Source organism: Chenopodium album, chromosome 11 (assembly GCF_948465745.1).
Source record: "Chenopodium album chromosome 11, dcCheAlbu1.1, whole genome shotgun sequence".
Lineage (NCBI taxonomy): Eukaryota > Viridiplantae > Streptophyta > Magnoliopsida > Caryophyllales > Amaranthaceae > Chenopodium > Chenopodium album.
Genome location: NC_137844.1, coordinates 26478068 through 26495756, shown reverse-complemented (window position 1 = coordinate 26495756; position 17689 = coordinate 26478068). Strand labels below are relative to the sequence as shown.

Here is a 17689-nt window from a genome sequence, read left to right as displayed (position 1 = left end):
GGGATAGACAATTGACGACGCGTTTATTCCCTTGTCACCTTCTCTCTCCTAAAAAACTTAAAACACCCGCCTTCCTCTTCTCTATTTTCTACTGAACATTCTCCATTTTTGCTATCCTCCATTTTTGCTTAGCCCTCTTCCCCAAAGTTTGTTACTTTGCTCAGCCCTCTCCAGCTTTCTCTCTCCTTCGCTCAGCCCTCTTCCCCAAAGTTTTTGTGTCTGCACTCCATTGAAGAAGCTAGAACGAAACCCTATTTAGTAGAACCTAGTTTCCTCACAAAGAACCCCAATTCTCCTCCTTTTCCGTGTTCTGCATTTTCCTCACAAAGAACCCAGTTCTGCAGTTTCCTCACAAAGATCACAATTTGTGACGACATTGGAATTTCCGACATATTTGGGGATTGTTCAATTCGTTCAAGTAAATTCATAATTTTTGGAGGTATTTCTAATTAAGGTTTAAATAGGGGTTTTCATAAAATTTTGCATAAAATTAGTTAGGTTTTCATGAATTCAGTGTTCATCAGTTTGATTACATTTCTACTGCTCGCAGCGGCCACCTCTGTTATGCATGCAAATGGCTTCGTCTCTTTCTCCTTTCCTCTCCATTGAGGTCTTATTCTGAATCCTCCATTGAAGTCTTATTTTGAATTCATCGAGTATCAATTTCACAACCTAGGTAAATTCTGCTTTGTTTTTTTCTTCTGTAAAATCATTGATTGTCAATTTCATAATATAGGGATTGCTTTTGATTGAATTTTTATTATTTCCATTTTTGGGTTAGTAATCATAACTGTCAATTTTGTGAATTTGCTACATGCTATAAAAAATGAGTCATCAAAGCAAAAAAAAAAAAAAAAAAAAAAAAAAAAAAAATTGAAGAAAGTTTATGTTCGCTTACTGGGAGTTGCTTTTTGTCTTAATGATTTTTTTCATTATTGAGGTCATTTGTTGCTACTGAGTACGTATGGATAACTTTAATTGTTTTAATCATTTTATAGTAATAGTTGTAGATGTTACTCTAGCCTGTTAGCTATAGCATTGGAGCAAGTCTAGCAATATAATAAACTTCGTTTTAAATCACTACAAGAAAATACAGTAAATTTTGACGCTTTTGTAATGGGCCATAATTTTCCTCCATCCACGAATACGTAATTTATATATTCTGACGTTTTTAGAGCCAAAATATATTGTGACCCTCAAAAGCGTCATTATATTGAATATAGTGAAACATGTCACTCAACTGTCAATTACATAACCCGCTGAAATTAAAATTTCACCCAAAAATTAAAATTCTAATATCCCGGGATACAGCTCCCACATCCTTACAATCAGCTCCCACATCCTCACTATAATGTTCGCCAATATCCACCTTATTCACCGCTCCGAATTTTGCCTAAAAAATTTAAATCTTCTAAAAAAAAGTCCCTAATTGATTGATTTCGGTTAGCATATAATCATCTCAACCTACTTCTTACGTACCTCTTTAATTTTTTTTCTACATATTTGAAGCGTATGATGTGAATTTCAGATTGCATTAATACTCTTCATAATTTGCCAAAAAGGTTCTCTTAATTGAGTTTTGGGGTTAATTTGTATTGTGACTTTGGATTCATCGTTTTTATTGTTTGTTGGAGAAAATTTATCAAGATTCAGCCCAAAGATCTCGTAAGTTTTTTTTTCAAATTTTTTCTTTAATTATTATGTATGTTGATAGCTACATGCATGATCATTATAATCTCCCATTATAGTTGAAGAATTGGTTAAACTAACGAATTAATTGAGTGATTGAATTGGTTAATTATATTCTAACTTTTTTATTGATAAAGAATTGGTTACCCATTTGCAATTGTTACTCGAATTATGCATATTTTTCATTGAAAATTGTAACTCTTTGATAATTTTCAGCTGTATACATATTCAATTAGTCGTTTAATTACATGTTTACACATACATTACATTCAAACTTGAGATTCTTTTTTTAATTGAAACAAAATGCACAAGTACAATTAATCAGCAGATTTGTTTTGACCTCATTAACGCACTGGTCATTAGAGGAGAAGCTGTGGTATTTTAAGTGCAAAGAAGTGGAAAATCAGAAGCTAAAAAGGAGGAGAAACGGCTCCAAGAATTGGAGGTAATGTACAGATGCACTACCTAAATATAATATCGTTCTGAATGAAAATTTTAGTTGTGTTTCCCTAAATGTCTATAGTTGGCTGTAAGTTTTGAGCTTAAGCTTTTTCTAGATCCATAGTTAATGAATATTCATTAGATTATTCATAATAGGTGATGGTTTATTACCTTCTTCGGCTAAATGGGATAACTATAAAAATAGAGAGGGGGGATAAGCTGCTTGTGCAAGATGTAGTTAAGGATGTACCTTCTAATGTCTTCTATCTCTTTGTTTTATTAAAATTTCTAGCATGATAAGTATTTGTTTTCCCTATAACTTTGGTTTTGAAAGATGGGAAAGGAAGCATAATATTAACCACAAATCAGATTACATCAAGCTCCGCCAAGGACAAGACCCGGAAAGGAATTTACAAACAATTGCTCCACCCCATTTGAAGGAGTAAGTCTATTAGATAAGTGTGCTACTGTATTACCCTTCCAATTCACATGATGGCAAGAAAAACTATCAAGATTGTCCCCCAAGCTACATATATCTTCCACCAGTAGATCAAAAACAAACCTCCCAAAAAACATCAAATTAATTGCACCTGATAAATTAGTAGCATCACATTCTAGTTCCACCTTTTGATAACCAAGACTTAAGGCAACCAGTAACCCCAATCTAGTAGTGAGAGCTTCAGCAACCTCAACTGAACTTTTGCAGACTTCCCTATGCACCACCACTGTAAGAACACAACCTGCAGCATCCCTAAAAACCACCCCTAATCCCACGCCATTCTCCTCCAACATTGCAGTGTCTGTATTGATTTTTATAATACCAGGAGCATGAGGAAGCCAATAACTTCTAAAAATCACAGCTCTGGTAGCAGGAAGCCAGGAACAGAGAAAACTCTCGAATTGTATTTTTTAAAATCGAGAACAAGTTTCACAAAACCCATAGCTCCTACTACTTCATTACTCCAAGTCTCACCAAACACCACTGAATTGCGAAAAGCCTACACAGCCCACACAAAAGCCACCTGAACCAGCATCTCATGTTTTTCAAATTTATCAAATTCATAGTAAATTCGTTCAATGAGTATTTTTCTAACAACTTCAAACTCTCCCAATTTGATTCCACTACTGATGTGTGTTTTTCGATTGTTATCTCCCATGTAAACTTTGCATTAGTATTGAATTTCCATATTTGTTTTTGTTATCACTGTTTTGAATTGAAGTGTCTTTTGAGTTTTTTTTTTTTATTTTTTTTTGTCATTCGAACATAATTCTTTATATTATGTAATATATCATCTAATGTATGGATACTTCATGTATTTTTTTTTTCAGTATTAATCCTTTTGGATTCTTTTGGTCACTGCTTGCTTAGTTTAGTAGACTCTTGAAGACAGTTATACCAAGGTATTACTCACATCTTATATTCTACTAGTTCAAGTTATGACGGTTTAGTTTTGAGATCAAGCTTTAAGATTGTAATTATTGAGTAAGCATGTTGTAATTTTGTTTATATGGTTTGTAATGACTTTGACAAAGCAACTTAGAGATTTATAACTATTTGGTATCTCCAATAGTTCATCATCCTTGATTTCGTTGGTTTAATTGTATAATTGTGGGTGATTATTTATTTTTTATTTTTTATATTTTTTATTATTATATAGTGAGTTTTAAATAGTTTTCAATGAAAATTTCATCGATAGGTTAGACTTCATATAGTAAATCCTATACCTATAACTTTTATTCCTGTTTCATGGCTATAATGATTGACCTCTCCTCAGTTTTATGACTAAAAGTATGCCACCACAATCTGCTTTGTTGTGTATTTTAGTTTGTAAAAAAATTGATATTTGTTCTGATAAGTGATATGTCTATTTTATGTAGTATTTTACCCCCTTCCCTTGGTCATAATTGGTAGTGTTTTGGCTCTTTAGAGCCACTTTTATTAATAATTTGTGTTTTCTAGTGTTTTCGTAGTTTTGGTTGAGTTTTGTACGGAATTGCACATTTGGAGTATCTTTCCGGGATTTTATGCAGTGACTACGAGCATTGGAGGAGCACGGCCAGTTTTCGTGGCCCAGGGCCGGTTAGAGTCATCAAACCAGTAATTAAGGGCTCGACATATGAGATACCAAGTATTGGACACTGAGTATTCAAGCCCCAAAGTGGAAATCCGGAATGGGCTAAGAAGTGAAGCCTAATCGAAGTCCAAGCAAAGTCGGGCCTGATCGGGCAACATTTGGCTCGATCGGGCGGCTACCCAGAATCAAAGGGCGAGGAAAAAGGCGGGCCCGATCGGGTGCGTATTTCTGGAGGGAGATTAGGCGTCTTCTTACTTTGTTTTAAGTTAGGATTTTCTAGCTTAATTTAAGTACGTTTTTGTTAAGCGAGTTGAGGAAGACTTCTTACAATCTTTCTCTCTCTAACTTTTCTCTCTCTTCCCTTAATTAAACTCTTAGTATTATTTTCTCTCTTGTTTTCTCTCTCTACAACTCTTGATTTAATTCAACCTTTTATTTCCGTCAACTTTGGTAACGATTTCTTTTCTATTAATTTTAGTAATTTTATTCCTTTATTTTATCACGACTTGTTTAATTGCTTTAATTAGTTTAGATCTAATTATGCGTGAGTAGTTTTCTTTCTAGGGTTTATGGAGATCCATAAATAATATGAAGGGGTAATTTATTGTTGTTGATTGTCAATGTTTAATTAATTTCTTATTGATTGATTTAATGCTATGCAACTAGATTTGCGCAGATCCTTTATGTATGAGTTCAGCAATATTGATTCTAGATTCGAGAGATGAGAATTGATATTTAGGCTTAGTTTCAATAGGCAGGTTAATTTATAAATGGTTAAGTCGAGATTCGAGAGATGAGATTTAACACCGGTAGATTAATTCTGTGATTGTAATACATAGCGAAAGCCCTTTATGATTTGATTAATTAATGCATTGATGATTGATAATTATGTTTTACCCTGAAATGCCTTAGGCTTTTAATCCTTGATTTTCTCTATCCCTTAATCTTAGTAGTTTAGTTTCCCTTTGATTATATTATTTTGTTACTTAATAATTTAGATTTCTTAGATTAATTAGGAATAGAAAGACTTGTTTCCCTGTGGATTCGACCCTACTTCCCTATGTGCATTTGTTAGAGGATTTAGGAATTATTTTTGATTGGGTGATACGACTTTAGCCTGTCAAAATTTGGCGTCGTTACATGGGAAACAATTTTATTTTTTATTTCTAATTGTTTTGGTAGTCTAGATTATTTTCCTTCGTCCCAGAGAACGTGAGTTCTTTAGGGCATTTCTCATATTTGTCGTCTAGTTCTCTTTTTATGCCCAGGTGTTCCAGATCAGGTTATATTTCATTCGATCCTGAAATCGAGTGCTCTTTCCAAGACAAAAGAATCTTTACAGGCAAATCCTGGCGGGTTCTGGGGATAATGATAATCACAGAGACCCTCCAACTGATTCTAGTGATTCAGAAGTTCCTTCAGATTCAGAATTAGAGATGACAACACCTATCAAGCTCAGCGATTATTCGCAGTCGTTGCTGACCGATATTCCATACCTTACTCCCACTTCGGCTCTTTATGGAGTCCAATTCGAGATTAAACCCTAATTTATCATGATGATAGAAAGGAAGCAATTTAGTGGAGCTAAGGGTGAAGACCCAAATCTTCATATTGCAGACTATTGTCAATATTGTAATACCATCAGGCAAGCTGGGGTCACACAGTACCAAATCAGGGAGATTCTTTTTCCTTTTTCTTTATGTGGAAAAGCTAAATTATGGTATAATGGATTGAATAGAACTGCACTTGGTATAACTAACTGGGAGACTCTTGTTTTGAATTTCTATAATAAATATTACCCTGTAGAGAGGACAGCTTTGCTAAGAAGCGCAATTTTGAACTTTGCCCAAGGGCCAGATGAAACTTTATATGAGGCTTGGGAAAGATTCAAGGATCTGTAGAGAGAGTGTCCCCACCATAATTTAGCGCAGTGGCAGTTGATCCAAGCCTTTTATAATGGGATTGGAAATTCATCTAGAACAATATAGATTCTGCAGCAAGTGGGAGGTTTATGAATGTTAATGTTGATGCTGCAGTTCAAGTTATCGAGGATATGGCAATTCACAATTCCAAATATGGGAATCCTAGAGGTTTTGCTAACAAAGGGAAACATAGTGTTGACTCTGTATCTTTTTTGCAAGCTCAATTAACCTCTATTTGTCAGAAATTAGATAATCTTAGCAATGCAAATATAGCTAATTTTTCTGCTATTATTAATAATTTTAATGATGCTTTCTGTGAAAATTGTGGAATTCTAGGTCATTGGGAACAAGATTACAAGAGTTTCGTGGAGCAAGTTAATGCCTTTCAAGCTTATAGGCAGAATGACCCATACTCCAACTCCTGCAATCCTGGTTTCCGGAACCATCCATATCTTTCCTACCGGAGCACCAATGTTCAAAACCCGCCACCTCCACAACAATCACAGGTACCACAACAACCACAACAGAAATATTACCATCCCAATGCTAGCCAAAAAAACCAACCACAACAACCCTCCTCATCTTTTGACCCTACTTTGACAGGATTTAGAGCGATGCTAGCTAGTATGCAAAAGCACATGGAGAGTAGAGATGCGCCAAGTGATTCAATCATAGCCCATAAAAAAATCGTAGATAATCAAATTGCGCAGATTTCCTCTACTCTACAAGCCCGTCAACAGGGAGCCCTACTATCGCAGCCAACTAGACCTACAAATCAAGCTTTTGCAATTACTCTGAGAAGTGGTTCACACTATGATGAGCCTCCTATGCCCAGAGATGATGAACCTGTATCAATGAAAAATGCTAATCTTGATTCTGTTAAACCAAACAATATTGCTAATAGCCCTACAGGGCTCAAGGGTAGTACAAATATTTCTAATAATACATTGCAGGGTACAACTCCAGGGAAGGTAGTAGCTCTAGATAAGAGCAGTAATGCTCCAAAGCCAGTTATCAAACTTCCATTCCCCGATCGACATTTAAAAACAAATTTGGATAAGCAGTTTGATAAGTTCCTGGAGATGGTGAAAGATTTGCAGGTAACGGTTCCCTTTACAGAACTAATTATACAAATTCCTGCATATGCTAAATTCATGAAGGAAATATTGACTAGAAAAAGGTCTATTAGTGAGGTAGAGACAGTCGCTTTTACTGCAGAATGTAGTGCTGTACTACAAAATAAATCTCCACCTAAACTAAAAGATCCGGGTAGGTTTTCCATCCCTTGTCATATTGGCAATCTAATGATTGATAATGCATTATGTGATTTGGGTGCTAGCGTTAGTGTCATGCAATCGTCTGTGTGTTCCAAGCTAAATATGGGTAAATTAAAAGCTACTAATATTACTCTGCAAATGGCCGACCATTCTTTTAAATACCCCCTAGGTGTTTTAGAGGATGTTCCTGTCAGAGTAGGTAAATTTTATATACCTGTTGATTTTCTTGTTCTTGATATGGCTGAGGATTTGCAAACTCCAATTATTTTGGGTAGACCATTCCTTAATACTGTAGGAGCAATTATAGATGTGAAATGTGGTAAACTGAGGCTATCAGTAGGGGAAGATAAAATTATTTTTAATTTGAATAATGCCCTTAAAAGCCCCATGACAGAGGAGAAATGTTTTAGTATTGATGTGGTTGATAATTGTTCTAATAAGCCCCAAGCTCTTGTTAAAGATCCCTTGGAGGCGGTATCTAATCCCTGAGTCAATGAGGACATTGTCTAATTTTGACTTGGGGGAGTTTTTGGATTGAGGTATGGTTTCTTTCTTTTTTTATTGCTTTCTAGTATAGTTTTACTGCTTTGATAAAAATGAAAAATTTAAAAAAAATTGAAAAATAAAAAATCCAAAAATACGTTCCAATGAATTGTAAATCATGCTTCCCTGTGCCCCATACTTGAAAATTGTTTTGATTCTTGGTATATGATGATGAGCATTGTGGATAGGTTAGCCATGATTTGAAGTTTTATTGCTCGGATGCCTGAACATGCGTCAATTTTTCCCAACCACTTGTGAATATAGTGCTTGACTAGTTGACTTAGTTAGGAATTGTGTATTAGTTCCTAGTATATCAATGAATTTGAGTATTGATTTTTATCTTTGAGTAGTGTTTGTATTACTCAATATTATGCACATTGAGGAGGACAAAGGCATTTGTTCTTTTAGGTGACCTTCAGATGATTGTAGATACATTTGTTCCCTTCTTGCTACCCATGTTGTTGCTTGCGGCCCTTTTTATTGTTTATTTAGCCATATTACAAGCCTATTTAAGCCGCATTGGTTACTAGTCCCAAGCTGGGCTTGGGGGAGCTAATAGTTAGTGAGGTGAGGGAGTTATAATGTGCACATAATTTACACAATATGGGTGGATATGTGGAGTTATTTGTTCTTATTTGTTGATCAGAAAAAAATAGAAAAATTGTTGTTCAAGGTTGAAAAAATTCAAAAGTGTACCTCAAAAGAAAAAAAGAGAAGAAAAAAATGTTTAATGTTCAAATGTTCTAATTGAAGGTTGATCAAAAGAAGAAAAAAATAAGATGACGAGTTTCAATGAAAAATTCAAGTGCGGAAGTTAAAGTTTGTTATTCATTCAATTTTACATTGTTATACTTTTGTGAGTGAAATTGTAAGTGTTGTGATTTGTTTGATATGATTGGAGTTGTTTGGTGAATTTTTGGTGGAGTTGAGTTACGTTGGAGATGATTGATCATTATTTATTTTTGACCTTAATTTTATTAGGATATGGCTCCCTTATGCATGGCTTTACTCTCACATTTTCCCAAATATTTCCTACCATTTACCCTAGCCTTACATTATAAGCTTTAAAGACCTTCTGACCTTTGTGCATAGTGTTATGTGAATGTGAAATTAGTTGTTTATCAATGCAAAGAATGACTTGACATATTCCGAGTCGACTATTTAGGTTGAGTGTATGTTTTCTTAAACACACGAGAGTGTGAGTTGGGAGGGAATTGTTCACATTAAAGGGGTTGGGATGGAGAGCGATTGAGTACATCTTTTACTCGCCAAATAAATGAGAGTTGAGTGTGTGAGCACTAGTCTTGAATTCTATATGCTCTTGTGGTTTGCTCTATTTGACAATTGTTGGGGAGGATGAGTGATTGGACGGATAAGATTGGTTGATGTTGAAGCATGTTTGTTAGATTTGCCTTGAATTGGTTGTTCTTGATTTTGATTAATTGGGGTGAGGCGTGTTTTATGTATTCATTGATGAGATCTTTGCTTAAGGACAAGCAAAGGTTTGGCTTGGGGGAGTTTGATATGTCTATTTTATATAGTATTTTACCCCCGTCCCTTAGTCATAATTGGTAGTGTTTTTGGCTCTTTAGAGCCACTTTTATTATTAATTTGTGAATTCTAGTGTTTTCGTAGTTTTGGTTGAGTTTTGTACGAAATTGCATATTTGGAGCATCTTCCCGGGATTTTATGCAGTGACTACGAGCATTAGAGGAGCACGACCAGTTTTCTTGGCCCAGGGCCGATTAGAGTCATCAAACCATTGATTAAGGGCTCGACATATGAGATACCGAGCATTGGACACCGAGTATTCAAGCCCCAAAGTGGAAATCCGGAATGGGCTAAGAAGTGAATTCCAATCGAAGTCCAAGAAAAGCCGGGCCCGATCAGGCAACCTTTGGCTCGATCGGGAGGCTGCCCAGAATCAAAGGGAAAGGAAAAAGACGGGCCCGATCGGGCAGCCCTTAGCCCGATCGGGCGGGTGTTTTTGGAAGGAGATTAGGCGTCGTTTTACTTTGTTTTAACTTAGGATTTTCTAGCTTAGTATAAGTACGCTTTTGTTAAGCGAGTTGAGGACGACTTCTTACTCTCTTTCTCTCTCTAACTTTTCTTTCTCTCCCCTTAATTAAACTCTTATTATTATTTTCTCTTTTGTTATCTCTCTTTACAACTCTTGGTTTAATTCAATCTTTTATTTCCATCAACTTTGGTAACGATTTCGTCTCTATTAATTTCAGTAATTTTATTTCTTTATTTTATCATGACTTGTTTAATTTCTTTGATTAGTTTAAATCTACACTAGTTGAAAAACAGCAAAGGGCACCCCTATATTGCCATCGATTCAAGGCAAACCGGTGGCAAAAAGGCTAAGATTGAAGCAGCTTTAAACCGGGCCAGACATTTGGCATCGGTTCAGTGTGAACCGGTGGCAAAAATGTAAAGGCCACCGGTTTGAACCGATGCCAAATGAACCGGTGCCTTTTCTAGAAAAAAAAGCGCGCCTTTACTTCTCCTTCCTCTCTTTCTCTATCATTTCCCCGACTTCCTTCACTGTTTCATCAGAGAAACGAACCCTCACCCTTTTTCCCTCCACCAAAGCTGCCCCTTCACCGGCCACCAGGGGTGTCGAAAACCACCGCCCTTCTCTTTCAATTCTCCCCAACCCTTCTCTTTTCCCTTTCTTTCTCTTTCAAAGCTGCTGCCTCCACCAGCATTGTTCGAAAACAGCAGCTCCACTGCCGCGCACCGCCTCCACCACTCCACCGTCGCGCTGCCTCCACCATTGCGCACCACCGCTGCTACCTCCACCACCGAGGGTCGTCCTCAATCTCTCCTCCCCTTAGCTTCTTCCACCTCCAACTAGTTTAGGTTAAGTTTTTATTTTTTTGTAATCCTATTATTTTCAATAGCATTTTGAACAATTATTGTTAAGCTAATTAAAGTCAAGGAATGTATATAATTTTACCCTAATTTTTTTAATTTTGAATTGGTTGTTGATTTAGAAATTTTGAATACATATTATAGATTAGAGTAATTTTGTATGTTTAGAGTAATTTTGAATACATATTATAGATTAGTATAATTTTTCATTACCTTGTTCCTTAGTTGAAAAATTTGTATGTTTTAATGGGTTATTTTGAAGTTGATTTAATGAGTAATTTTGAATATAATAGAGATTAGTAAAAATGTTACTTAATTAGTTGAATTTTGGTATGTTTTAATGTGTAATTTTAGGTTGTTTTAATGGGTAATTGTGAATATATTAGAGAATTAGTGACTTTGCTACTAATTATTTGTGATTAAATTAGAGAATTGTGAATAAATTAGAGAATTGTGATTACATTAGAGAATTGTGAATAATTTAGAGAATTGTGATTAAATTAGAGAAATAGTGATATTGCCACTTAATTAGTTGTGAATAAATTAGAGAATTGTGAATACATTAGAGAATTGTGAATATATTAGAGAATTAGTGACGTTGCTAATTTTTGTTTTTCTTTAATAGATTCATATGTGAATTGAAGCACGAGTTTATCTTGAGGACTACATATTGAGCTCAAGTGGGTAGTTCATAAGTGTACATCCATTGTACTTGCTATATTGGTATGACTTATAAACTTTACTAAGCTATATTTCTTTCTATTTATCCATTTAATAAAAGTTTATTCATGATATTGCAACTTGTGTATTGTTTAATTGCAAATAAATACAACAATATATAGAATACTTGCATCATCATATGCCTAGATACCCGTTCAAGGCTTTCTCATTAGGAGAAAGTCTTGAATAGTCCCCGGTTGGGACTGTTCTTGAATGTGTACTCTCACTTAAGTGGTGAATGTATGTTTTCTTTTTGATTTTAAGGAACATCTTGGCTTACCATTTCCTCACCATGTTCTCTAGGTACATATGTGGGTAATTAATTATCTACATCGTGTACTTGGAGAACTAGGAGGAAATGCTGCCGGATTTTCCTGAAAATTGGAAAATTGACATACATTCACTAGTCAGAGTAGACATTCAAGGATGGGTTAGGTTGGAGTGATAAGGACCCTTTGGAAACATGCATTTTTCACTATATGAATGGTATATTCATGTTTTGTACTTGAATGGGATTTACATAAAATATGTAGCAATTACACATTATTCATTATATGTTGCTATATATGTTTAGAGACAATTTACTAAATGGAGAAGGATCGTGGTTGGATGTATGGTAGACACGATACATTGGAATTTTTGAATGGGGTTCAAGAGTTTTGCTAGAGGGCTTTAGCTTATCAACGCAAACTGGGTGACAAAGGCCTTTATTGTCCTTGTATTGATTGTAATAACGTGAATGTGGTCGATAGTGTTGAAATCATTAGAGATCATGTACTATGTCGTGGGTTTAGGCATAAATACCATGTGTGGATTTGGCACGGAGAAGGTGGAGAGTACAGTGGGGATCTTGATCGGATTGATGTGCGTGTTAGAGGTAGTTAGATTCATGTGGACGAGGAATACAAGAATGATGACTATATTGTTGATAATGGTGAGGATGGAGCCGATGATGATCAGGCGGATGAGGTCGAGGATGAACACGTGGATGAGATGTTGCATGGTGTTGAAGGTGGAGTGTTTGAGTTATTATCGGAGGCTTCCAAAAAGCCTTTGTATCTTGGGTGCAAAAAATACTCCAAACTATTGGCCGTGCTAACACTTTTCAACATTAAGTCGAAGCATGGGTGGACAGACATTAGTTTTACTTCTTTGTTGACCGCATTAAGTGATATGTTGCCTGATGGGAATGAAATTCCTAAGTCTTACTATTACGCAAAGAAGCTTATGTGTCCCTTTGGTTTAGAGTATAAGAAGATACATGCATGTTCTAATGATTGTATTCTGTATCGAAATGAGTATGAACAATTGTAGGAGTGTCCACGATGCAAGCTGTCGCGCTACAAGCGCATGAGTTACAATCCTGGTACGGAGGGACCTCCTGCTAAGGTGTTGTGGTATCTTCCCATTAATCAAAGGTTTAAGCGTCTATTCTCAATACCAAAAGACGCTAAAAACTTGAGATGGCATGTAGAGGGAAGAAAGAAAAACAGAATGCTGAAGCGTCCAACTGACTCTCCACAGTGGAAGAACATTGATTTGAAGTATGAGAAATTTGGTGATGAAGTCAGAAATTTTAAGGCTTGGGTTGTGCACGGACGGGATGAATCCATTTATCACTCTTAGTACCCAACACAGCACATGACCGGTACTTTTAGTGATTTATAATTTGCCTCCTTAGCTGTGCATGAAACGTAAGTATGTAATGCTTTCATTGCTAATAACGGGGCCTAGGCAACCTGGAAATGATATAGATGTTTACCTTGCGCCACTTATTGACGACTTGTGAAAGATGTGGGACGAAGGGGTTTCCGTTTTCGATGCTCATTAGAACGAGATGTTCACATTGCGTGCAACCCTTATGTTGACCATGAATGACTTCCCTGCATATGGCAACTTGTGTGGGTACAAGGTCAAAAGGAAAAAAGCATGCCCCATATGTATTGATGACACATCAAGCGTATACCTTACTTATTCTCGCAAAGATGTCTACTTGCGGACTCGAAGGTTCCTTAGGCATGATCACCCGTACCGTAGGCAGAAAAAGGCTTTCGATGGAACAATGGAAGAGGATACTACGCCTAGACCATTGGTTGGTGCTGAGATTTGTGCTCGGGTGAAAGGGATACGAACGGTGTTTGGGAAATCAGAAAAAACTGTGGTCTCAGCTACTCTATTTAAGAAAGAATCAATCTTTTGGAAGCTTCCGTACTGGAGAGAACATGACGTTAGGCACTTTCTTGATGTAATGCATATAGAGAAGAATGTGTGTGATGCTCTTTTGGGAACGGCTATGAATATCCAAGGCAAAACAAAGGACGGAAAGGGTGCACGGTTAGATTTGAAAGAGATGGGGATTCGTCCAGAATTGTGGCCTCAGGAAAAGGTTAGAAAGGGGAAGGAACCGAGAAAAGAAGATGAAAATGTTTCAAAAAAGGGAAGGAGAAGAGCAAGGGAAAGGGAAAGGGAAAGGCCACAAATGCGTCAAAGAAGAAAGTTGAGGTTAAAGGGAAGGATGAAAAGACTTATTTACCCCCGGCTTGCTATACATTGTCAAGGGTAGAGAAACGTATATTTTGTGCATGTCTGTACGGCATTAAGGTTCCATCACGGTACTCATCTAACATGAAAAGATTTGTAACCTTGAATGGAGAATTGAAGCTGACAAGTATGAAATCCTATGATTGTCATATTATGATGCAAGTATTCCTACCGATTGCAATTCGTGGTATTCTACCGAAGCACGTGAGGGAAGCGATTACAAGCCTTTGTTCGTTTTTCAATACAATTTGTAGCAAAGTGCTTGATCCTTGTACACTAGATGCTTTGCAAGCAGATGTGGTTGTGACTTTGTGCAAATTTGAGATGTATTTCCCACCATCATTTTTTGACATAATGGTTCATTTGATTCTACATTTGGTGCGTGAGATTAAGTTATGTGGTCCAGTGTTCATAAGGTGGTGCTACCCTTTTGAAAGACACATGGGTACATTACAAGATAAAGTACAGAACCGGGCTCACCCTGAAGGAAGTATGATGCAAGGGACAGTGGGTGAGGAGATAGGTGACAAGGGAATAAACGCGTCGTCAATTGTCTATCCCTAGATCAAATACAATTTATACAACCTAAACAAACCTAATACGAGTATAAGGCAAGCATAGGGTTCGAACCACAGAGAACGGATAAACACCACCAAATGTTATCGATAATTAAGTTAGTCCGGAATAGGAGTTAAATAAACTAAAGTCTAAATATGCTAAAACAAGAAATAAAACATTAAGGGAAATGGTTTAGGTATAGCATTCACTTGAACATAAACAAAGGCATAGAAATTTAATTAATTATGAACTAAACATGCTCAAATATCGAAATAAAGGATCCAATCTAGCCGCCTTCCGGGGTCAATTGGCTTCTCCTAACATAGCCTCTATGCTTCCACATTATAACCATATACTAGGAGGTACTATTAAATAACAATCGATAATAATGAACCTTAGCTAAGTCAACTTTCGTTCCTTGTTAGCAAAGATTCACCTTTAATCAACCAACAATGTGCACTTGCAAGAAGATTGAAGAATATCAAGCATATAAAGACTTTAATCACAAATAAATCAATTCTAACCTAGAACATGCTCAAGATCCAACTACACCACAACCATCCCCTCAATGGGGAAATTACTCACTAATCATGATAATAACAAGATAAATCAACAAATAATCAAGAATCAATATGATTAACAAGCAATACCAACAACAAAAACAATAGTCAAGAGAAAACAAGTAAAAAAAGAGGAGAGAGAGTTGGAGATTCTCATTGAATGAAGATGAAAGTCTACAAACAAGATAATCAATCTTCTTCTTCAAAATCCAAGCTCAACAATGGTGAAACCCTCACTTTCTCTCTCTAAACTACTCTAATCCTAAGCTAAACCTAGAGAGAGAATCTCTCCTAAAACAAGGGAAAAAGATCTAAAAGAATGAAGTTCTTTTTTCGTACAAAACAAGCCCCGCAATATATAAAGAATCGCGCAAAAACGCTGAACAGGACCCGCTGTGCGCCCGCGTAAGGATCTGTGTGCTCGCGCATGGTAGTTGTGCGCCTGCGCATGCGCCCTCGCAGCGGTCTGTGCACCCTCGTAGTGGCCTGCGCTCCCTCTCAGCGGCCTGCGCGCCCGCGCAATGTAGCTGCGCGCCCGCGCATTGGTGGGTTGCGCGGCTTGTGCTTGGGTGTGCGCGCCCGCGCACCGTAGCTGCGCCGCAAAACTTTCTACCTCGATTCTGCAATTTCGCCAATTTTGCGCGGGTTCTCACAAGGCTGCGCGCCCGCACATTATTCGCGCCCTTGCACCTTGCTTTCTTCGATTCTTCTCTCATGCTTCCTTGGCTTTTTCTTTGCAATCCAAGACTTCCAATACCTAAGCACAAACACCAAGGGAAGCAATAAAGTATAGGGAACGGTGCAAACACGCAATGAAGGCAAGCATTCAACAATATACGCTATTTCATTAAAAATACATCGAGACATGTATGCACGCATTATTTGAACAAAACAACTGCAGAACACCCTAAGACAAGCTAAAACAAGGCATAAACACTATCCTAGGAGTGACATAAAATGTCACTCATCAAATTCCCCCAAGCTAAACCTTTGCTCGTCCTCGAGCAAAGCTAGAGCAAAAGAGAACAAGACGAAATTATTGGGAGCAAAAGAAACAAAATAGAAACAAGGAGAAAGAATGTACACTAACTCACTAACGTAGGAATCACGGTTGTTTTTAGCTACAACAAGCCCTTAAAACCCCAAAGTCGCCTATGAGGACGAGTGAGGTCTCGTGAGGGTTTCCTAAGAGCTTAACCCACAACTCTTGACAAAAACCAAGGCAAGGCAACAGAAGGAAAAGAAAAAGAAACATGAAAAGAAAGAGCAAAACATAAGTTCATATATGGACAAGAGATATGGACAAGTACTAGTGAATGCAAACCTTTCTAAATAGACAAACGTATGCACGTTCCAAGATGTCAATGGTTGATTGAAACATAAGACATTCTAAGCATAGAGAACTACTTAGGACTCAATCCACCCTACCCCAACCAATCGGGCCACGTTCTCTCCACTAGCTTCAAATCAACCCTTAAGCTTGCTTCTCAAGATTCCACGAAGGAACCGGAAAAAGATAAAGAAATGAAAAACTTTGAGAAGGTAATCTCGATGTCTCAACTATGCATACTCTTTCCATAGGTTTGAAGTCTATCTCCCTCCACCGTTCTTTTGACCTAACCCACTAGAGTCTAAGGGTCTTTTTATTGGTTGTAACGTAAGGCTAAGGGTTAAGGCGGGGTAAAAATTTTAAATTTGGTGATAATTCCTAAGTGAAGCAAAAAGTGCGGCCGACACTCAAAAACAACTCAAGAAGTCTCTAAATATCAAGCAAAAATACCACTCCTGCCATTCCCCCAAGCTTATTCAACACAAACACATAATATTCCCCCCAAGCTTGTTCAACGCATTGTCCTCAATGCTTAAACTAAGCAAGAAAATGAATCCATCTAAAATATTTTTATTGTTTTGCTTTTTTTTCAAATTTTTTTTTCTTTTTTTTTTTTAACTTTATTCATTGTCCTTGCCTTTTTTTAATTTTGGACGGCTTTTTCTTGAAACTTCACTTGATTTTCATAAATTTGCATATTTCTTTACAAGCTCAACTCTAACCAAATCTCAAAATGCATCTTGTTTATGATCAACAACTCAAAACTCAAACCTCACATGCCAATGCTTCACTAACTAAAAGGGTTGGTAAACATAGGCCATTAGGTTTGTAACATGGTTTAAACAGGAGCGGGAAACATAAGCTCAAATTGGTCAGCAAGTAGGGTTATGCAAAATAGAAAATCAAATTTGTAACAAAACAAAAAAAAAGATAAAGAAAAATAAGAAAGAAGTGCCCTTTTCCTCCCCTAGAGTTCTTTGGTCACAATCTTAGGAGCTATAAGTCAAAACAAGGATCAAGACATGCATAGCTAAGGATCCAAATGTTCCACACAACAAAGTGATGAAGGCTAGAACAATGTTACCTCACACGGGATTATAACTAAGCAAATACCAACTAAGGGTGCCAAATCCACTATAGAGAGCAACACCAT

The 17689-nt window shown here is 36.8% G+C and overlaps 1 long non-coding RNA gene and 1 other non-coding gene across 3 annotated transcripts; one reads left to right on the top strand and one right to left on the bottom strand.

The window, feature by feature from the left end:
* The first annotated feature begins 884 nt into the window (after positions 1-884).
* LOC145568764 (uncharacterized) lies at positions 885-4640 on the top strand. Of its 2 annotated transcripts, none has more exons than XR_014095939.1 (3): positions 885-1665; positions 2053-2134; positions 3460-4640. It is a non-coding gene; the product is annotated as an uncharacterized LOC145568764 (long non-coding RNA). The 2 variants fall into 2 exon arrangements; XR_014095938.1 differs by having other exon boundaries at positions 885-2134; positions 3460-3531; positions 4091-4640.
* A 1382-nt stretch (positions 4641-6022) lies between these two features.
* On the bottom strand, positions 6023-6129 carry LOC145569763 (small nucleolar RNA R71). Its single transcript, XR_014096296.1, has one exon. It is a non-coding gene; the product is annotated as a small nucleolar RNA R71 (small nucleolar RNA).
* Positions 6130-17689: the final 11560 nt, after the last annotated feature.